The 19,894-nt window shown below is 44.5% G+C and overlaps 1 protein-coding gene across 2 annotated transcripts in view; it reads right to left on the bottom strand.

The window, feature by feature from the left end:
• The window catches only part of FNDC3A (fibronectin type III domain containing 3A), a 220,193-nt gene extending 208,397 nt beyond the window's left edge, over positions 1–11,796 (bottom strand). For both annotated transcript variants that reach the window (XM_075591927.1, XM_075591924.1), the window contains exon 1: positions 11,425–11,796. The gene's annotated coding sequence lies outside the window, so the exon portion shown is untranslated. The remainder of the gene's footprint in view (positions 1–11,424) is intronic.
• Between the last annotated feature and the right edge of the window lie 8,098 nt (positions 11,797–19,894).

Raw genomic sequence — 19,894 nt, 5'->3', positions numbered from 1 at the left:
ATACTGGACATGTATGTGTCCGATATTCCCTCTCTGGACATAATGACCTGACCGGCCTGGGGGACCGCAGGATTTCCTCAAATATGGAGAGAGCAGGGCTGTTCCTATGGGGCTGGGCATCTTCCACCATCCTGATTGGCTGCATTACCCAGCTGCAGCCAATCAGGAGGTAGTGTCAGGAGCCAGAGGGTGGAGCCAAGGAAAGGAGGAAACAGCATGGAGCAGAGAGACATAGCACGTATCGTGTGCATGTGCGTCAAGCGTGCGAGCTTGTGTTGTGTGTGTATCAAACGCGCGCGTGTTGCCCGTGCGTCGAGCTTGGGCGCTCATGTCGAGTGTGTCGCTTACTTCAACATTGTGCCCAATATTTTTGGAGAAGCCACTTGGCAGCTCTAGGTGTTGGCCACCCCGGAAACCTAAATATATAGATAGATAATGCTTTGACTAGTCTCCACTTTACTATTGGAGCTCTGCGCCATTACATTGAAGATTACAGACTGGGGTCTAAACATGGCAACCATTCAATCTTCCAGAGTGAAAGCCAAGTACAGTATTACACAATTTTGAAGGAGAGCTGCAAAAATTAGAACATTTGATATTTTGTCAATGACCATTTGGGAAGAGCGGCTGCTTCTCTGCAAACTTACAATAAACAAAATGTAATTCCCATGAATCCATGCATCGCATATTTTCCTCTAACAGGATGTTGAAGTGGGGTAGTAAAAGGTGTAGTCTCAACTTTTTTGTTGGCGTGTTACTTCTCTTTTACCGCTTCAGTGCCGGACAGATCACTTGACCTCTTATGTGTTCTGACCGCTGACCTGGAAGTGGCCAGCCGTCGACCCTTCAGTATGGCTTGTGGTTTGTAATCCCTCAAAGTCTGTTCCTTATCGCCACACTGTTTTGTCCACCTGGCAAGAAAATTTGCTCAATGGACACAATGGCTGCGGTGTCAGGCTCCTCGCCACAGCCAACAGAAAGTTGTGTAGTTCGGGATCCCGCCCCGATTGCGGAGAGCCCGTATAACTTAAATATAATTTAAATCTTCATAGCGTGCACTGTACGGATTAGAGCAATAAAAGGGTTAAATTACAACCTATTTTAGAAACATTCCTCTTTCTTTTTTGCATTGACATCTACAATTTCCAGAACAAGTTCAGCATAGATTTGCCACAATGTTTAACAGTTTTGTTGTATTCTTTTAAATGTGACAGCATCAACTACTTGTTTTCTAAACTGCTCTGAATTGCACACAGAACAAAGCATGCAATTATTAACCCATTCACGGAGGAAAGGGGCTGCACAGGAAGGAGTCACCGTGCACACCACCACGGACATTGTTGGTCATGCAGGTAAAATCAATTACACTCATTACTCATTACATTACTATAGGAGTGGGTTGCACAAACATCACCTTAGCAAGGATCTTAGGTGTACATTCTAGATCTGCTGAAGCGGCTATAAAGGGCTGTATCAATATAAAACCAAGTGAGCAGTGCAACAACAGAGTTCACTTTTTCTTAAGAACTTTTTCTGTTTCTGGTGTGTGTGAGAGGAAAGTTGTGGGTCCCTCCTGGCTTGTGAGTGGCAATAAATCTGTTAAGAATAAGCCATGCTTACATTGAAGTGACACGTGACAGTTTACAGATATACCACAGATATGATCCTATCTTCTTGAGAAACACGAGAGAGAGAGAATCCCTAATGATGCAGACTCCTCTACTAATATGAAAAATAAATACATTTTATTCTGTATAGAAAGAACCACAAATTACTGTTTAAAACCTAAAGTAGCCCCTGTGTTTAGTGAATATTTTCTACTTTACCTGAAAGGGTCAATAGTGTCTGCCCGTAGTGGGCTTGGAGTAAAGAAATCCTAATACAACTACTTAGCAAAAATAATTTGCTCATACTTAGTTACAATAGAATCATTGCATATAAATGTGCAACATTTAAGTCAGGATATATCAGAGGCAAATACCCCCCTGCTAATAGCCTGAGAAAGAAAAGCACCAGATCACAGTTCCGTAGTTGAGCTTTTAGTATAGTATCCTCCGACTTTGTGAGGCTGTTGGTCACCCCACTCATAGGGTATATTGTTGCCTTGGTGGTCACTGTATTTATCCTACGCTACAGCTGTGATAGAGCGGAGGTTAAGTATACAAAGAAACCATTCAGCAAAACAAACTCCAGTTCTAACTGATGTTTTAGTGCAGAATAGGGTTCATTTGAAGAAGATAAGCAAAATACAGGCAAATACAGCTGCAGGCAACTTTCAAGAATTGCACAAGGTCTTTGAACAATTGACCTTCCCTGAAGATAAAGACTTTTGCAACAGATTACCTTGACTAACACCATGTCTGCTAACAGAGGAACAAGACCACCCAGCCCCCCAGCCAAAGCCACAGAAAGATAGCACTTTCCTGTTAACAGAAGATGCAACGGAATATGTATTTTGACGGGAGGGGTTAACCAGGCTACACAATAAAGGTTTAAGACCATCTGGTTACCCCTGAAACCATGGGATCCCTGGCAGGTACCTAGCACCATAAACCTGGGATTATACATGTATAAAATAAAGTGCCCCTTGCTTTTCCTGTTTACATGTTCCATTTGCCCTAGAAACATGAAACTTCTTGTGTGCAAGTTTTATGTGGGATATTTGGGTCAAAATGCAATTATTTTGTTTATACGCGAGTGGAATTACACTGGGGCTGCCCAGTGTCCCCCAGAGTCCTGGTTTTCGCTCCTAGTTATACCAGATCCATCTCCTGCACAGATATGGGTCTCCCCAATAGTTATTTTGTAATAAAACATATTTTATTCTGAGTTGTGCATTTACTATAAATGTCTATTCAGCCAGCCCGGGCATATACAAAAGGTGCCGGGATGTCTGGATAGACATCGTAGTTCAGAGGAGACGGGATGTTGAAAGGTGTCAGGGTGCCAAGTGGCCTGGGCAGGGCGGAGTACTGAGTCCGGAGAACAGAGACCCCCTGCGGGGAGGACACTCTGGTCTGCCAGACTAAGTGGAACCTGCCCAGTAGGTGGAAATGGGTTGACTGGGGGAAGCAGCAGAATGTCGGGTCATTTCCCATTGGTCAATTCTTATGTCCCACCCATGAAGCATCCCGAGCCGTCTTGGCACGCCCTCTGACATCAGCCAAAGGATGAGCCCCTATTCTTATTGGCTGGCGGGGAGGAATTCCCACGCTCTGATTCCTAGTCATTCCTCCTTCCTCCATGCTGAACATAGCTCAGCAGAGGGTATGTAAGGAGAAGCCACAGTCAGAGAACCAGGCCATCTAGTGACTTATCTTGATGAAGCTAGGGTGGGCTTTTTCAAAGTTGCTGTTACACATAGCAGAGCAACCAGACTCATTTTGAAGCTAGGAAAGTCTGCCCCACAAAGACTAAGTCCAGTCTTTTGTGGACAAGTTCTACCAATTGAACGTAGCGGTTGCGATTTCTTGCCAAAATCAGTTCCAGGACGATCAGGACAAAGTCCCAGTCAGGATTTTCTGCCGAATTTCATTCCAGGACAAGGTCCCGGTCAGGGTAAGCAACCGGGCACCCTGCATCTAGGAAAGGCTAGATTTCAACCCCGAGACCCCAGCAAGTGTGTATAGTCTTTTGTATTTCTGTTCTGTCTCCGAGGTTTTTATACAAATAAACCCCATTTTATTTCACTACTGTGTTTTGCCTATTGAATGATTTCGGTATAAATTTGTTAAAAGACCTGGTCTCCTGTGACATGTATGAATAAGATTGACACGAGAATGAAATAGTAATAGGTTTTTTCATCAAGTATAGATACTAGTGCTGTAGGAGAGCATTTTTCTGGACCAGGGGCCTTAATTCATCACACGAGGGCAACACTTAATTCCAAGTGCTTGCCGAGCTGCTGTATTAAACAAAATCTACTTTAAGAAACGTCTTCGCAGGGGTATAACTGTAGCCAAGCAAAGCCTGGGGGCCTGCTCTACCCCCGTCGGTGGCCCTGCTGACGATTGCACCCTCTTCTCCCCCAGATAGAGGCAGGCGGGGGGAGATAATGGTATGTGGCGGAGGCAGACCACCAGAGTGAAGCAGAGGGGCAGCTGGCAGAGTTAGGAGTTGCAGGGAGGCAGAACAGGAAAGCCGGGGAGATGAGCGCCCAAGCGGTCCGACGCGGAAGTCTTTCTTAATCCAGTCTCTATGCTGCTACAGTCGTCAAAGAGTCTGTCGTGCGCTTCCGTGTGCAGAGCAGCAATCTGATTGTATCAGACACTGGGGCAATACACGAGGGAGCTCCGCTTGGCCACAGAACCGACCGGTGCAGGGGGATGTTAGTAGCTTACCTCACCTGCATCTCCGGTCTGGGACCCGCTCACCTCGGCTGCTCCTGCGTGCCACCGTCTTGGAATGGTCAGGATACAATGGTGGATTCGGCGCAACTGCGCATGCCTGCGTCAGAGAGAGTGACTCCGAGACGAAGCCCTATCTGTGAGGGTGAAACGCGTAGAGGGGGAGAATGCGGTGTTAGCCCTTGTGTGTTTTTGCTAATAAAGTTTATTGAAGAACTCCGGGAGCCTCTCTGACTCAGGCATGGGCAGTTGCGCCGAATCCACAATTGTATCTATGCTGCTACAGGGTGCTCCTCCACGGCCGTCCTGCTCTGTCTCCGTCAACTACTAACTCCTCTGCTTCACTCTGGCAGTCCACCTCTGCCACTTACCATCATCTCCCCCAGCCTGCCTCCATCACCACCATGTCCCACAGGTAGGCATGGAGGAGAGAGCTGAGGAGAGATATCCCCAATTTAAAATTCAAGGATAACTTTTCTCCTGAATCTACAGAATATGTTCACTTGTAACGGGGTCCTGGAATTTTTTTTGCCCGGGGGCCCGCGTATATCTAGCTACGCCACTGCGTCCTCATGTCACTCACCTTCCTTCAGTAGGTAATGTATTGAATTTTCTGTTTTTATTCCTATTTTGTAAACTGTCTACAAAAACATACTATATAAATGCAATTGTCTTTCTGTAAGAAACACTGTCCACTTTTTGTAATATTAAATCTAAAATGGAATAAGTACGGTCTTTGAGCTCTAATTGGATCTAAAGAGTGACCACACTGACAGGTTTTATACTAAAATCGAGTTTTGTTTTAATTACATATTTTTCTAGTAAATGGGGGACTGAGGACTTCTGAGGTGCAAGACCTTAAATTAATCATGGTGCTCATTTTTACAGTGCCCTGTGGGAGATGAGTGAGACAACTGGATGATTGGTATACACACACACACACACACACACACACACACACACACAAATTCCATTAGACTTCAAAGGGGATTTCAGACAAATATGGTATTAACAGCTGCTTCCCAGTATATACATTTACCTTATAGGCAGTTTGGGATTAAAGGAACGCTAATAAAAATGAAGGGGTGTAGAATATTTACAAGCTAATATTTAGATGGTATATGACGCATACCAGATTGAACTCTTTTCTCCCAGGTGTCTCTCCTTTATGTTGGCGTGGTTGTGGCGAAATGAGGAATGTACTGCACATATTTTGGTCGTGCCCAAAAATTCAGCAAACATGGAGGGAAGTGTTTGCTCTAATACACAGGGTTTTGGGAATCACGGTCCCCCAGGACCCAATATATACAGTATTGGGAAAACCAATGGCCAATCGTAACAAAAAAGAAACTAAAGTTATCTCCCAAATTCTAAATGCTACTAGATGCACCATCGTCAAAAACTGGAAACAACCGACTCCCCCAACCTTAAACCAAATAAATAACAAAATCTGGCATATAGTCTATATGGAAAAATGCACTGCCTACCTAACTGGTTTCACTTCACAATTCTCAGAAACATGGGCTCCTTGGTTTAGACATGCAGGTATATCCCCATATTTAGACTAGATTATTCTGAACAGAGTGATTTGTGATTTATGTTGTATTTAACCTGTTATTTAATATGTTACATGGTTTCAAATGCTGTCCCCTCCCCCCCGCCCCCCTTCCCATACTCTCCTCCTCTCCTAATGTGTAATCAGACTATTTGCAATATTGTACCATTGTATTGTTCCCCTCCTTTTTTCTTTTTGTACCCCTCTTACTTTTGGAAAAATGATTAATAAAAAATCTAAGTAATAAAAAAAAATGAAGGGGTGTATAAAGTATTTTAATCAATCTGGTACTTCAGGGGTTAATGTGGATGCAGTTTGAATTAAAAATCATAAACAATTTGTTTTTATGACAGATCAAGACCCTTCCTGTGACTGTGCTGATCTACAAAGGGCTTAATTGGGGGGCTATCACTGATGGCCCACTGAAAGTGAAATATGTACAGTTTAGAATGCTGTGGACAATAGCCAGGTCCTGGCCTGTCAGCCTTAAAGTAATCTTGAAATATCTCCTGTGCATCACAGAGAGAGGTGACAAACAGGTCACCAATTAACTGGAGGGGCTATATTAAAAATAGGAGATCATGGGATGACATCTATTCTGCAAGTCACAAGCTCAAAGGTGTGTCACACTTGACCAACCCAAACTGAGTGAAGTGCATAACATGATAGGGTAGACCGTATGTGTTACAATGCTGTAGTCTGAAATGTCAAACATTATAAATAAAATGTCAACATAAAGCATCAATACGAGGATGTAAGCTTCAGTCCCGCAGCATCACCTTGTTTTGAAATTAGTAGACGGCTCCTCTAATAATGAGAAGTATTGTTTTTGCGATCTTAAAGGGTGGCTAATAGATTACCCATAGTTTGTGATCACTTTTGAAGCACCGATCCAGCAAAAAAGTGATTATTTTAAAGTGAAACTTCTTTACCGGCACCTACCCCACAAAAATTTCCCTGGCAGTAAATTGCCTTGATTGTGACGGAAGTCCAGTCCTGGAAGTGACGTCACTGCTGGCAGAAGAGGCCAACAGCGACATCAGTGTTGCCAGCTCCCACCAGTCACCGGACAGGAGGCGGAGGACACACACACACACACACACACACCTCTGTGCCCTGACTCTCCCAAGATCTCCTCTTCAGATGGGGGCTGCGAGATCCGGATGCTGCATCCTCGCAGCTCTGCCAGGGGGGAGGGGGGGGGAAGAGATAGGTGGAGCAGCTCTGGGGCTCGTGTCTGATAACGAGGAGGAAGGCAGCGCTGGATCCACTCGCTGACTCACACGGCGCCGCAGTCACCCACCTCCCCACTGCATCGCTTGTTCCCCCGATATCTCCTTTTCGCGCAGTGACTGGCGCGTGCACACACACACCCGAGGAATTCAGTTACTATAAATATAGAAGTGCAAATAGCTAAAACCCGCGTTCTAAGTGAAACTTTTTTGCATTTTGGCGCTGAAATTTTGTTTTGATTTTTAATTAAAAAACAAAAATAGGAGCGCGTGAAAATGAAACCAAGAAAAGCCAAATTAATACATATATTTAATATCATAAAAAATAGTTTATCATACAAACATACATATACCAGAAATATATAAATAAAACCTGTCTACAATGACACTAATATAATGCAAAAGAGCCCAAGCCACGTGAGTAGAGGGTGTAAACACCTAAGTACACAAGCCCTAGTTATAACAGGAAGGAAGAGGTGCTGGGATCGCTAGATGGCACAAAAAAACAGACCTTAAAATTTGAGTGCCTAAGGTCTGTTTTTTTGTGCCATCTAGCGATCCCAGCACCTCTTCCTTCCTGTTATAACTAGGGCTTGTGTACTTAGGTGTTTACACCCTCTACTCACGTGGCTTGGGCTCTTTTGCATTATATTAGTGTCATTGTAGACAGGTTTTATTTATATATTTCTGGTATATGTATGTTTGTATGATAAACTATTTTTTATGATATTAAATATATGTATTAATTTGGCTTTTCTTGGTTTCATTTTCATGCGCTCCTATTTTTTTTTTTGTTTGCCGGTTGTGCCCCGCTGATCACGGGAGATTAGGAGCTGCGGGGTGGAACCGGTTAGCCGAGGGGGCGGTCATTTGGAGGGGCAGCGCACTCAATACAACGTTTTTGATTTTTAATTAAACATCACCATCACAAATACAATTTCTGTGACTAAACAGTGACAAAAGACAAGGAAGTTTCACTAAAAATGTGCGTGCTCGGCACACACACTTTTTTTCCCCAATGTATTTTGTTAAGCTTACCTGCACAAGGTCTTCCCCCCGATCTCATCTGACCTCTGCTGAGGCCCGAGATATGTTTCTCGCACCAATTTTGAGACAAGAAAACCCAATAAACATGGCCACGAGGTTATGAATAAGAAGAAAAAAATCGCAACGTGATCTCCAAATGACGTTGCATCTTTCTATTCTTGCCAGGTAGACAAAACAGTTTTGCGATCAAGAACAGACGAGCTCTGGTTCATTTGAGTTTAAATTCAAAACGGACCAACAAAAGCTTCCTAGGAGTAATGATTTATGCAAAACCTCAGGAGATCTCATGTTCACCATCACATGGCAAAGTTACACATGCAGAAGATATCTGCCAGGCTTGGAAAGCTCTGCACGCAATATCTCATCTATGAAGCCCCTTGCTGTTGGGTCCATTAAAAGAATCTACATTTCTCCAGGACCAATGCAGTTCTGAGAACTGTGCAGTACAGTGTGGATCAGAGTGTAGCACTGTGCTGTGACAGGTATGGTCTCCAGCTGTCTTTTTTTTGCTGGTAAATTTGTAGTGGAACAAGTGAATACCGTTTACAGCGATTCGTCCATATCTTATACACAGGTCCCCAAAAACTGTACATGTTTTGCAATGTATTGTCCATTCATTCCCCTTAGCAGCAGTCTATAAGAATAAAGTATGAACACAGATCATCAGCAACTGTAGCTTTACTAAAGTGTTGTATTGAGACTATGTAGTTAGCAATAAATAGCAAATATTGAGGGACAATGCAGTGGATCGCACTCTGATGACTCCGGGCTATATGTGCTAGGATGCCGTTAAACCCATGGATTGACTGTGGTGATTAACAGGATGAAAGATAAAATGCTACAATAAAAAAAAAAAGTCAATGATCATCATAAATCATAACTATGCACTTAAAAGCATCTAAACCAACCTAAATAGTGATTCAACAAACTCCTCAATATTCACTTTAGGTGGCTTTCATGTAATCTGTGAAATTCACTGCTAAAATATTTTTAAATCCAGGCCCAGTATTTTAAAATTTGCGAATATATATATACACACACATATATATATATATATATATATATATATATATATATATATATATATATATATAAAAAAATTTTAAAAAAAGATATTGATGGACAAAGCTCAATGTAAAAAGGTGGTAGTCCTACAATTAACAGTGAAGTGGGACCCAATATGGAAAAGTTTGCTCGGATTTAAAAACTTTTTTGTTCAGGGAACACAGACCCAAAGTACTTGACTCGATCCCACCAATAATATCAGCAAGAACCAACACACAGTTCATTTTTAGCCACTTTAGTAATGGCGGATACTTTTCACGTCACCATAATCGTTTATTGTTTTCAATTCTTTAATTGAAAAAAAAAAAAAAAAGTAAGTTGATGTTTATGAAGGGTTTAGAAAGGTCGTGCCTTGTCGTGGCTCGCAAGCTTACAACGCTTTGGCCAAAGGGTTAAACTAAATTACCCTTTTTCAAGAGAATATATAAGTATTTTACTGTGTATTTCTGTCATGTTGGATGTAGCATTGGGCTTCTCTGTCGTCTGTTGTATACATATGCCACGCTCAATAGCACTCCATTTTGACACCTAAATAGATACATATATTTTGTGGGGGCTCAGGGGATCCCAAAAAGAGCTTGCTGGGGTTTTGTGTTCTGTGTGTTGTGTTTGGGTTTAGAAAGGTGTAAGAGCTTTTCTTTTTTTTTTTAAACCGCACCCTACTGAAAAGAACGCAGAGTTTAGGTTTCTTAATTCTTGAAATCCAATTGCCAAAAAGGCTTTCAAAACAGCAACAGTAAAAGAAACTGCTGGACAAGGACTTGTGGCTGTAATTACATCCCATGACCACAAAAATCAACATTTCATGCCCAACAGTGCAGAGCTCTGCAGAGATCTTCTTAAACTGTATTAGGAAAGAAGCTACTATTAGGGGAACCAAGTGTCAGTGATACACGGCAACGCCATACTGTACAACCATATTCACAATAGATCAAATACAACTCTAAACGCGTTGCTGTTTAACCCCCCGGCTTCAAGAAGATACCAGCCACACACTAACGTCCCTCTACCAACCCTACAAAGTAATGTGTGGCAGACAAAGTTGTCATGATTCCGTACCCCAGAGCTTTGAAGGGCTGCAGAAAGAGAAAGAAGAACATCACAGCATGTGTACCTGCTCAGGGTTTGGAGGGTAGTATGTATGTATGTCTTTATTTATATACCACCATTTATGTACATAGCGCTGCACAGCAGTAATACATGTGACATAATAAAATAACACATAATGGGAATAAGCGCTTCAGACAAGACAACGATAGGAAGGGGGGTCCCTGCCCCGGAGAGCTTACAATCCAAGTTCAACTTTCTGCATTATAACTGTGGTCCCAATGAGCACCGTACTAACAGTAGTGGCCCATTTCACAACTTGAAATTAAGTGTTTGATATGACAATTTAAAAAAATTAAATCTGCACTTTATGAACTTGGAAGTCCTGGTCTGGTAATGTTCCTTTGCTTCCGGCTGCAAGGGCGACACTGAATTGTCACTCGTTTTTTACCTAGCCCTGTTAGAAGGTAATCAGATTTATGAAAGCCCACCACGTCATAAGGAAGATGATAAGGGCAATAAACCCGTATCAACTCTCACAGTACAATGTTGATAAACACGGGATAAAACTTTCCCAACATATTTAAACCTACTTCTAGATGTCAGATTTAACAATCTGCTGTCAGACAGGCCTTCAGTGTACTGCATAGCAAGCGACAAAAGCACAAAACAATCTGGTCACCCTTTCGTTGCCGGAGGAGTTAGGCATAGCACTGTTATGACATAAATGTGGTCCTAAGTGGGACCGATTCTGTAACCAGCACTGACAGCCACAGATGAAAACAAGTGGTGAGGGGAGTTGCACGGTGAGAAGTGGTGAGGGGAGTTGCACCGTGAGAAGTGGTGAGGGGAGTTGAACGGTGAGAAGTGGTGAGGGGAGTTGCACGGTGAGAAGTGGTGAGGGGAGTTGCACGGTGAGAAGTGGTGAGGGGAGTTGCACGGTGAGAAGTGGTGAGGGGAGTTGCACTGTGAGAAGTGGTGAGGGGAGTTGCACGGTGAGAAGTGGTGAGGGGAGTTGCACGGTGAGAAGTGGTGAGGGGAGTTGCACTGTGAGAAGTGGTGAGGAGAAGTGGTGAGGGGAGTTGCACTGTGAGAAGTGGTGAGGAGAAGTGGTGAGGGGAGTTGCACTTACAGAGTATGATCCTGCGGCGGGTGTGTCTCAGGTCCTCACACTGCAGGTTGTAGTGGGCTCCTGACCCTGCACCCAGCAGAGGTCCCCCCTGCGCTGCCTTTATACACAGCACCCCCGCCGCTGCTCGCTCCCTTCGCTGCACATCATCCCAGAAGCGGCCTGCAGCTCCAGCTAGTGACTGCTCCGCCGATGCCGGTGCTGCCCTTGTCCCGCACAACCGCTCCGGGGCAGGGGGCGGGAGCCGCGGGGATAGGAAGCAGCTGGTATGCTAAGATAGGCTTGAGGAACGGAGGAGCAGCGGCTCGGGGACCAGAGGAGGCGGCGGCTTCAAATCAACGCTCAGGTAGCAGGAGATAAACTGACGTCAGTGCGCAGGACGCAGAGGTCCCCGACCCTGCGTGCTGGCGCAGTGCCAACACCACGAGCTCGGCGCTGTCAGCGCGCGGAGTGTGAGCGCGCGCCAGGCGCCCCCGCCTCCGTGCGTCTCTGCTCCCAGACCGCACTAATCAGTGGCTGAGAAGCTCGACTCCGAGCAGTGGATTAGTGCTGTCTGCATGTGGGGTAGCTCTGGCATTAGCCTGTGTTAAACAATGCAGCATCATGTTCATACCCAGGGGGACTTTTCTGTGGTGTTTTGAATAGTTGATGCCTGTGTATCACCTCAAGCACTTGTATAATTGTGTCTGTCATTGTTCCCACTAACATTAACAGACCTGCCAACTTGTGTTAGATGCATCCGTGCGATTTCTCTGCTCACCCAAGTGCAATGACACGAAATGCGCCGGTTATTCCCACCCAGGTCCCAATCTCACAACCTCCTTTCCATGGTCTCCCTGTACAAATTGTACTCTCCACCAGGAGACGGTGAGAAGGGGTGTTAACCCGGGGTCACAGTGGGATTGTGCGGTTTGGCGGGTCGTACATTAGATATTGTATGTGTTATTTTCTCAACAATGTGTTTGTTTGTTTTTTGTAACTATTGGGTTCTTGCAGAGATATAACAATATGTAACACCCCCCTCCCCCCCTCCCAATCTCAGATAGAGTGCACGCGAGGGGAATCTATATGTATTACTAGGTGTGTGTGGTGCTTTACCTGTTAGGCTGAGAGGGGGGCCTGAACCTCTGCCAGTGAGAGCCTGGAGTGTATCCTCTGGAACGATACTCATATACAGCGCCTCCACCTGTGTAGGATTCTAAGGGTAGAATGACCCTTACACAGGACCCACATACAGTAACCAATACACCAAAGGTATATATAAAACAGTTTACTGTATATGCATAACAATATAACAATCACATCAGCAAGGGTGTCACTCTATAACACTAATGGCACAACTACCCGGTCACCTCGCATGGGCTTTGTACCCCACACCTTACTCCCAGGTATCTCAATAGTCCCATGAGTTCCGCAACCCACCCCTTAGGCGTGATCAGTGCCTGTGTGGTATTGGTAATGGTGGTGCTCTTGGTGACTGTACCTGCCCAGGGCTCCTGCACCCGGGTACCGCAGAACAATGAAAGAGGACCCGCCTGTGTCCAGCGCAAAGCCTCAGCGATGGCGTCCTCCTCCAAACAGGATGGTCTCCCTCTGGTGGAAATCACCACCCAGACAGTCTCTCACTGCTACTGCAGAGAATGATTCCCTTCAAACACTGGCCCGGATATTCCTCTTCCTGGCTGGGCCCTAACTTGTCTAGGTCCCTATCCTAAGGGGAGTCCCTGCAGCAACCACAAGCTGAGGTGAGTTGGGGCCTAGCTGGGACTTAAGGGGGATGTCTGGCCTAGTGCAGGAGCCACTTGCCTACACATATCCACCCTCCATTGTCTGTGTCCCAGCTCCAACTGATCTTCCTCTGCGCGCCAAATTTATCTTTCGCCAGCAGGAGAATCTGGCCCTGCCGTTGGCTTCCTGGCTTCACCTGAGCTCCAGCCCCTAAGCATCCTGGGACGTGTAGTAACCCATAGGCCTCTATCTCATTGGGGCCACATGCACGATCACGATTGCGCATGCGCTACTCTCTAATGGCTGCCACCAACAGCAACTACGCATGCGCGACTTCTGGGGGTCCCTGCACTACGGAGCGCCATCTTGGTTCTGCCTCGATTGCTGTAATGGCCGCCGCAACTCTGCTGCGCATGCGCAAGCCTATCTCCCTCACTATAATGGCCGCCGCATAGCGTCTGCGCATGCGCAAGCCTCCGCACATGCGCAGACACAATGATGGCGACGTGCCCTGTCTCCGACGTCGCCGGGAGCCCCCGGCGACACACTCGCCCCCGCAGCAGCCCTCACCCTGGCGGAGGTAAGGAAGGGGGACAGGAACGACCAGGGAGCCAGAGGGGACCTGGCTACAATACATAGTTGACAAGAAAAGTACGTTCACAGCTTGCTAAACATCTTCGTACACATATTTCTTGCCAAACTCATACATAAAAATAAATGTGTTTTTAATGTATTACAATAAAAAAAAAGTAACATTTCATCATAGTAACCCGCTTGAGTGCCAGGGGGAATTTTGCAATGTGTCATCCTCTCAGTATGGGTTGTAGATGTTTCATTATTTTTCTCATTTCCTCTACAGCAGGGTTGTATGTGACCAATAGCGGTATGCGTGTGGTTTTTTTTCTTTTATATTGTAGCAGGTGGTGTTGTGGTGCTTTCAGTGCAGATGTCATTGTTTGGCTTGTATCCCTTCTGTCTGAATGATTCAGGGCTATGGAGGTGTTTGTTACGGTCTTCAATGTCAGAGCATATGCAGTGATATCTGATAGCCTGGCTGTGTATGATGGCTTGTTTTGTATGAGTGGGATGGACGCTGGAGTTATGGAGTAACTGCATCTGTCTGTTGGTTTCTTGTATATGGATGTGTGTAGTTTGCCATTCTTCAGTGTTACTGTAGTATCCAGAAAGTTCACTAGGCTCACAGTTAATGTATATTGAGTTTAATTGGATGGACCGATTTGAAAAACTTGTGAAATTGTTTTAGATTGTCTTCATCCTCTGTCCATATTATATATATAACATCAATGTATCTGTAATATTTGTAAGGCTTGTGGCGGGATCTGGCTAGGAATCTGTTCAAGATCTGCCATAAATATATTGGCATATTGTGGTGCCATCCCCAGTGCCCATTAGTTGTAGGTAAATGTCCTTGTTAAAACGGAAATAGTTGTGTGTGAGGATGTATTCTATCTGTTTGGGATTACTTCAGCGCTGTATTTCTGGTCCAGGGGAGATGTTGCAAAGAATTTGAAGCTTGCCTCAATGCCATCCTTGTGAGGGATGTTGCTGTGCAGGGATTCTACATCCATGTTAACTAGTTGTTGGATTGATGGTTGTTTCACATCTCCTTAATTACAGATCTCTAGTAACTGCCTAGTTTGGTGTTGGGGGGGTCAAGTAGATTTTTTTTGTTGTTGAATTCCGTCATATTTTTTGTGGAACTTTTCTTTCAGTCATAGTCTATAATGGCGCTCGTCTCACCTCTGAAGGTGGGGACTGGGATAAAAAAAATACTACAAAAGGAGTCTAGATGGATATTTACATTATCCACCTTAACCCCTGATGGGTTAAATGAGGGGTTTTTATATACTCCATTTCTATGACCCCATTGTTACTCCTCTGTATGTCTCCCTATCTAAGCTACACACAGTATATAGACAGATATAGTGCAGGGTTGAATATGATCTGATTAACCCCTCCTTCTCTGAACACCCCATCAACTTAAGTTAGGAGTAAATATGAGCCCTATTCCTGGGATTTATTCTACTGTAGTGGGCTAAACACACCTATATAACTTACTCCCTTTTGTACATGGTTCATGTTTAATGCTGTTCTTAAGGGGAAATAAACATCAGTAGGGGTTAAATAATTTCCACACAACTCGGTTTGATCAATTTATTAGAAATCCTTGTGTCAGCACTATACGCACCTTGAGTTTTACTATCCAGCGCAGAGAGGCTGTCTTGGTTACACATAGGAGGGTCTTCCCTCCATCTCTCTCTTTCTCCCCCCTCCCTCTCGGGGGAGCGTCACCATTAGAAGCGCTATGATTGGAGAGGAATCATAACCAATCAGAGCACACGCGTTTTGTAACTATGGCAATGCTCGCGCATAAAAAAGTTACAGGAGCTCTTGGAACCCGCCCCCGATGAAGCCAGTTATGGTGAAACGTACGTAGGGTACGTCTGACGTCACCATCACGTGACGTCGGCTCATCGGAGAGGTGTGGGCCTGTGCTCCAGTCTGAGTGCTTCGCAGACTGCGTCCGTGGGTAGCAACAGCACTCAGACTTTCTGGGTATACTAATCCTGTTGGTTACTATCTGTTCCTTTGGCTAATATTAGCGTGTGTGGGGCTGTCAGAGTTATACTTACCTGGGCAGCTCCCCTAGCTTTCGAGCTGTAGACAGTACACTTACAGCCTAATGGTGGGGATAATTGGCAATCCTAGGCACCTTACCCAGCTGGGTTAGGTTCCTCTAGGATTCATTAGCACCCCTTGGTTTGCCGTAGTGATACTATTCATTCAGGCAACAAGTTGAGTTCTTAGCTCCATCCACTATTTAGCCTGAAGGTATATATACAGAAATTCACCTAGACTATACTTTGTCTATTCAGGATACACTTTATAAGTTATACCCACACCATTTGTGTGATACACTAAGTCTAGTAAACAGATATATATAACACTGTAATACTAGCACTTCAGCCCCATACCTCTTCGGTTCTTTTAATTGTTTTTAGTACAGTTTGTGTTCTGTCTATGTGGTTCCCGAACAGTTTTATTTTAAAGTTACTTAATAAAAATGATGTTTTAATTAGAGTGTTTTCTTTTGTGCCACATTATAGGGATTCTTTTCTGTCCTAGTCTACAAGTTGAAGGAGAACCCAGGACAAGAGCCTAAAACAGGCATGGATCCTTACATAGTCTTCTCAAAAGTTATTCTAGGTCTGAGTACAGCAGTTGACCTAGGAAAGAGAGTGGAACAGTTGAAAGCTTCTCCTAAAATATCAATTGTTAGTCCAAATAAAAAGGTATCTCCTAATACCGAAGCAGTCATTGAAAAAAACTACAAACATGGCCTCCGGGTCCCCAATAGAAAGCCATGGCATAATCTCCCAATGGCTTAACGACTTTCTGTTGGATGCCGGAGCAAGCACTGACCCTGTGGCCATTTTGTGTCCACTGGCCAAGTATTCTGCAGAACTGCAGACATATTAGATTCCAGTAATTGGAAATAAAGAACTGATTTGCACTGGATATGGATTTTTCCTCATTCCTTTTCACATTGCTTACACAGTAAACTATTGTGTCAGGTAACCTGAAGAATATTTTTAGAAATGAAGGGCAAGGAGAGCAAAGGGGTCCAAATTTCACTCCTCCGTTTCCCCCTTCCGTAGGGTGACCTGATCACGCATGTGCAGTCAGCACTGCACATGCAAAAAGAGCGCTTACCAACAGCGCATGCGCGGTCGGCTCTTGCCGGCTGCTTGTGTGCATGCACGATTGGCACTTGCCAACCGCGCACATGCGATTAGCGTTTGACGGTCATGCATGTGCACAAGCAGCCAGCAAGTGTGAACGCGCATGCGCATACACGGTCAACGGGTTACAAAATTGAGACAACACCCCAAAAAGTCTGGAAAGAGCCCTAAAAACTGGTACATCTGGTCACCCTACCCCTCCGGTCAGAAGTTAGATCCCGGCACCGACAGGAGGGAGAGGAGGAAACGCATTTGTGTTTTTCCTCACCTTTTCTGGAGCAGGCTGACATCACGGCGGCATATGAAGACGCGTTACCATGGCAACATGACGTCACACGCCACCCGGATGGCGGAAACGTACGTCGTGACTGCTCGTCAAGGTAGGTCCCCCCTTTTTTTTTTACTGGGCGGGCTTCTCGGTCAGTGTTCCACCTCGGGCCCAGCAAAGCCTAAGGCTGACCCGGTGTAACCTAAAGTGTACTTATTTTCACAAGCTAAACTTTGAAGAGCCAGAAAAGAGTAGATTTATTGTAGGTTATGATAGCTTTCATGGGACTAGCAGAGGAGTACTTAGTCAATTAAACTGTACTGTAGAGAGCTTTCAAAAACCTCACGTCTCTTCTTCAAGGGTACAAAAGAGGGCCTGAAAAGGGCTCCTGCATAACTTTATCTACTTGTCTGCGTTAATAAGTCAGTTCCTCAAAACACTTGCTGACAATAATATACTGAAAGCACACTTTGAATAAAACCCTTAATATTTAACATTTTCCACTTTCTGAACTTATTTTCGTCCTTCGGAGTTATTTTGAACATACAAAGCTCAGTAGGTGTTTGCGCCTGAGCCAGCTGCAGCTGCAGAATGACAAATACATGCCAATTATGTTATGCGTGCTGAGTTATTGAGATAATGCAATGTATAATTACAGAGCAATGTTAAGGTCAAGTCACATTGTGTTTGCAAAGGTGTTTACAGAGCTGGCTGGTGTAAAGAAAACAAAATTCGAAGCAGCCGAAATGTGCTCCTGATTTCCCAAACAGGTAGAGAGCACAGAGAAATGACGTCCATTATTCGGCATCATACACAATCTCACACCTTTATCTTTGTTAGTTTAAATGAATACAGCACTATACTTAGACATATGTAAAATGGACATTCATATCAGTGTGTGGGCTTCAAGACGGTGTAGATCACAAAACTCAAATGAGGGAGGTTCCATGGTTCCTGACTCAAACTCTATTACATTTTAATGGAGTTATTCTGACTTCAATTTCTCACAATGAATAGGTCCAATGAGCTTGTTTGGGCCATAACCACATTGTATCCTGTATCCTCATATAAGTGTGCACATCTACCAGTATCCATGGCTCCCATTTAGCATAAGGAGCAGTTCAGCACACAGCAAACAATGCTTTATCTTCCATTCAGGTGACGTTAGGTTACTGCATTGTTAACTCAAATTTCTCACCTTTTTGAACGGGGGCCTATGTGTCTGACTAGAATAGCACCAGTGCATTTTTAGAAAAATAAGAAAATGAGAAAAATGTTAGGGCCCGGTGGAGTTGATTGCTCTTCTAAAAGAATAAAAAGTTACACTACAAATCCACTTGTAGGATTGAAGTTTGCTCATTCAAAAACTAAAGTGTGTTTTATTATGGCATATTGCTACATTTTCTCTAATTTACTGTCCAATACCTGCTCAATTTTCTTTTACAGATAAGCGAGTGGGCTTTTGAATGGTAGAACTACTGTTGCTGATAAAGCATACATCAGCATGGTAACGTTTCCTTAAGAACACCTCAAAATACAATTTGCCTTCTGGCGGGAATGTTTAAAAATGCGTTGGTAGCAGCGGTTACAATACCATACCCTGCAGGTTTGTGCTGCTGACGTCAGACTACAGGACTCTGTCTTCCCTGGTGAGATGAGCTATGTGAATGGAAAATAGAGCAGGGCAGCATCTCTCTAGAATTGATTAAGGCGTTATTAACTTAACCCCTTCACTGCCTGACGTGCCAGCAACATATTGCTAAGTATTGTGCATACTGTCACAGGCACAGTAGCTAATAAGGGGTAGCTAGGTATTTGTTTCAATGAGATATATTCCATGTATTTTTTGATTGGGAATTGGGTTATATTACCAGACTTGGTGAAAGTCTTCCGCCTTAAGGCACCTTTTGCTGCAGGAAGACACCATATAGCCTGTTGACTTGATTTAGCGGCGAACATGGTCTTGTGGCAAAAGTCTGTGCTAAATATGGGCGGAAGGTGTGTTATGGAATAGCACTGCTTATTAAATATGGGTCTGTTAACCCTTAGCTTTCCTGGGGAGACCAGTAGAATCTTGCTCTGGGTGGCCCTGAACGTTGAAATGTGTCATTACAAGCAGATAGGACTGCTGCTTTAAGAGATGCGTTATAATGTTACAAACCTATTTTTTCAAAAGAAGCCCACTAAATAGGGTGACCAGATCTCCCAGAGTTGCTGGGACAGTCATGGTTTTTAGGGCTCTGGCCCGACTTTTTCGGGTGCTGTCCCGTTTTTTGAATCCTCCTGGCAAGCGCCAACTGCGCATGCGCAAAGAGTGCTTGCCGACCGTGCATGCACGAACGGTGAGCGCCGACTGGGCATGCGCGAAGAGCGCATGCTCTGTCAGCAAGCGCTCTTCGCGCATGCCCAGTCGGCGCTCACCATTCGTGCATGTGCAGTCGGCGCTCACCGTTCGCACATGTGCAGTCGGCATGCGCCGACTGCGCATGCGTGACATTTGTCCAGGTTTTTGCTAGGACAAATATGGTCACCCTACCACCCTACCACTAAAGCCACTCAGTCCTGTCTAAGATCAAAATGCAGCTGAGAATATGTGGGGGCAAATGACACACCTAATCGGCAGATGGAGATTAGAGTAAGAAGGCAGCGATTCAACCACCACTCACCTTCATGTCCAGGACTATTTAACAAACTCTTCTGGCTGCAAAAGTGG

The sequence above is a fragment of the Ascaphus truei genome, chromosome 3, assembly GCF_040206685.1.
Source record: "Ascaphus truei isolate aAscTru1 chromosome 3, aAscTru1.hap1, whole genome shotgun sequence".
NCBI classification, from domain to species: Eukaryota; Metazoa; Chordata; class Amphibia; order Anura; family Ascaphidae; genus Ascaphus; species Ascaphus truei.
Note: the sequence above shows the minus strand (reverse complement) of the source record. Positions and strands in the feature narration are given on the sequence as shown.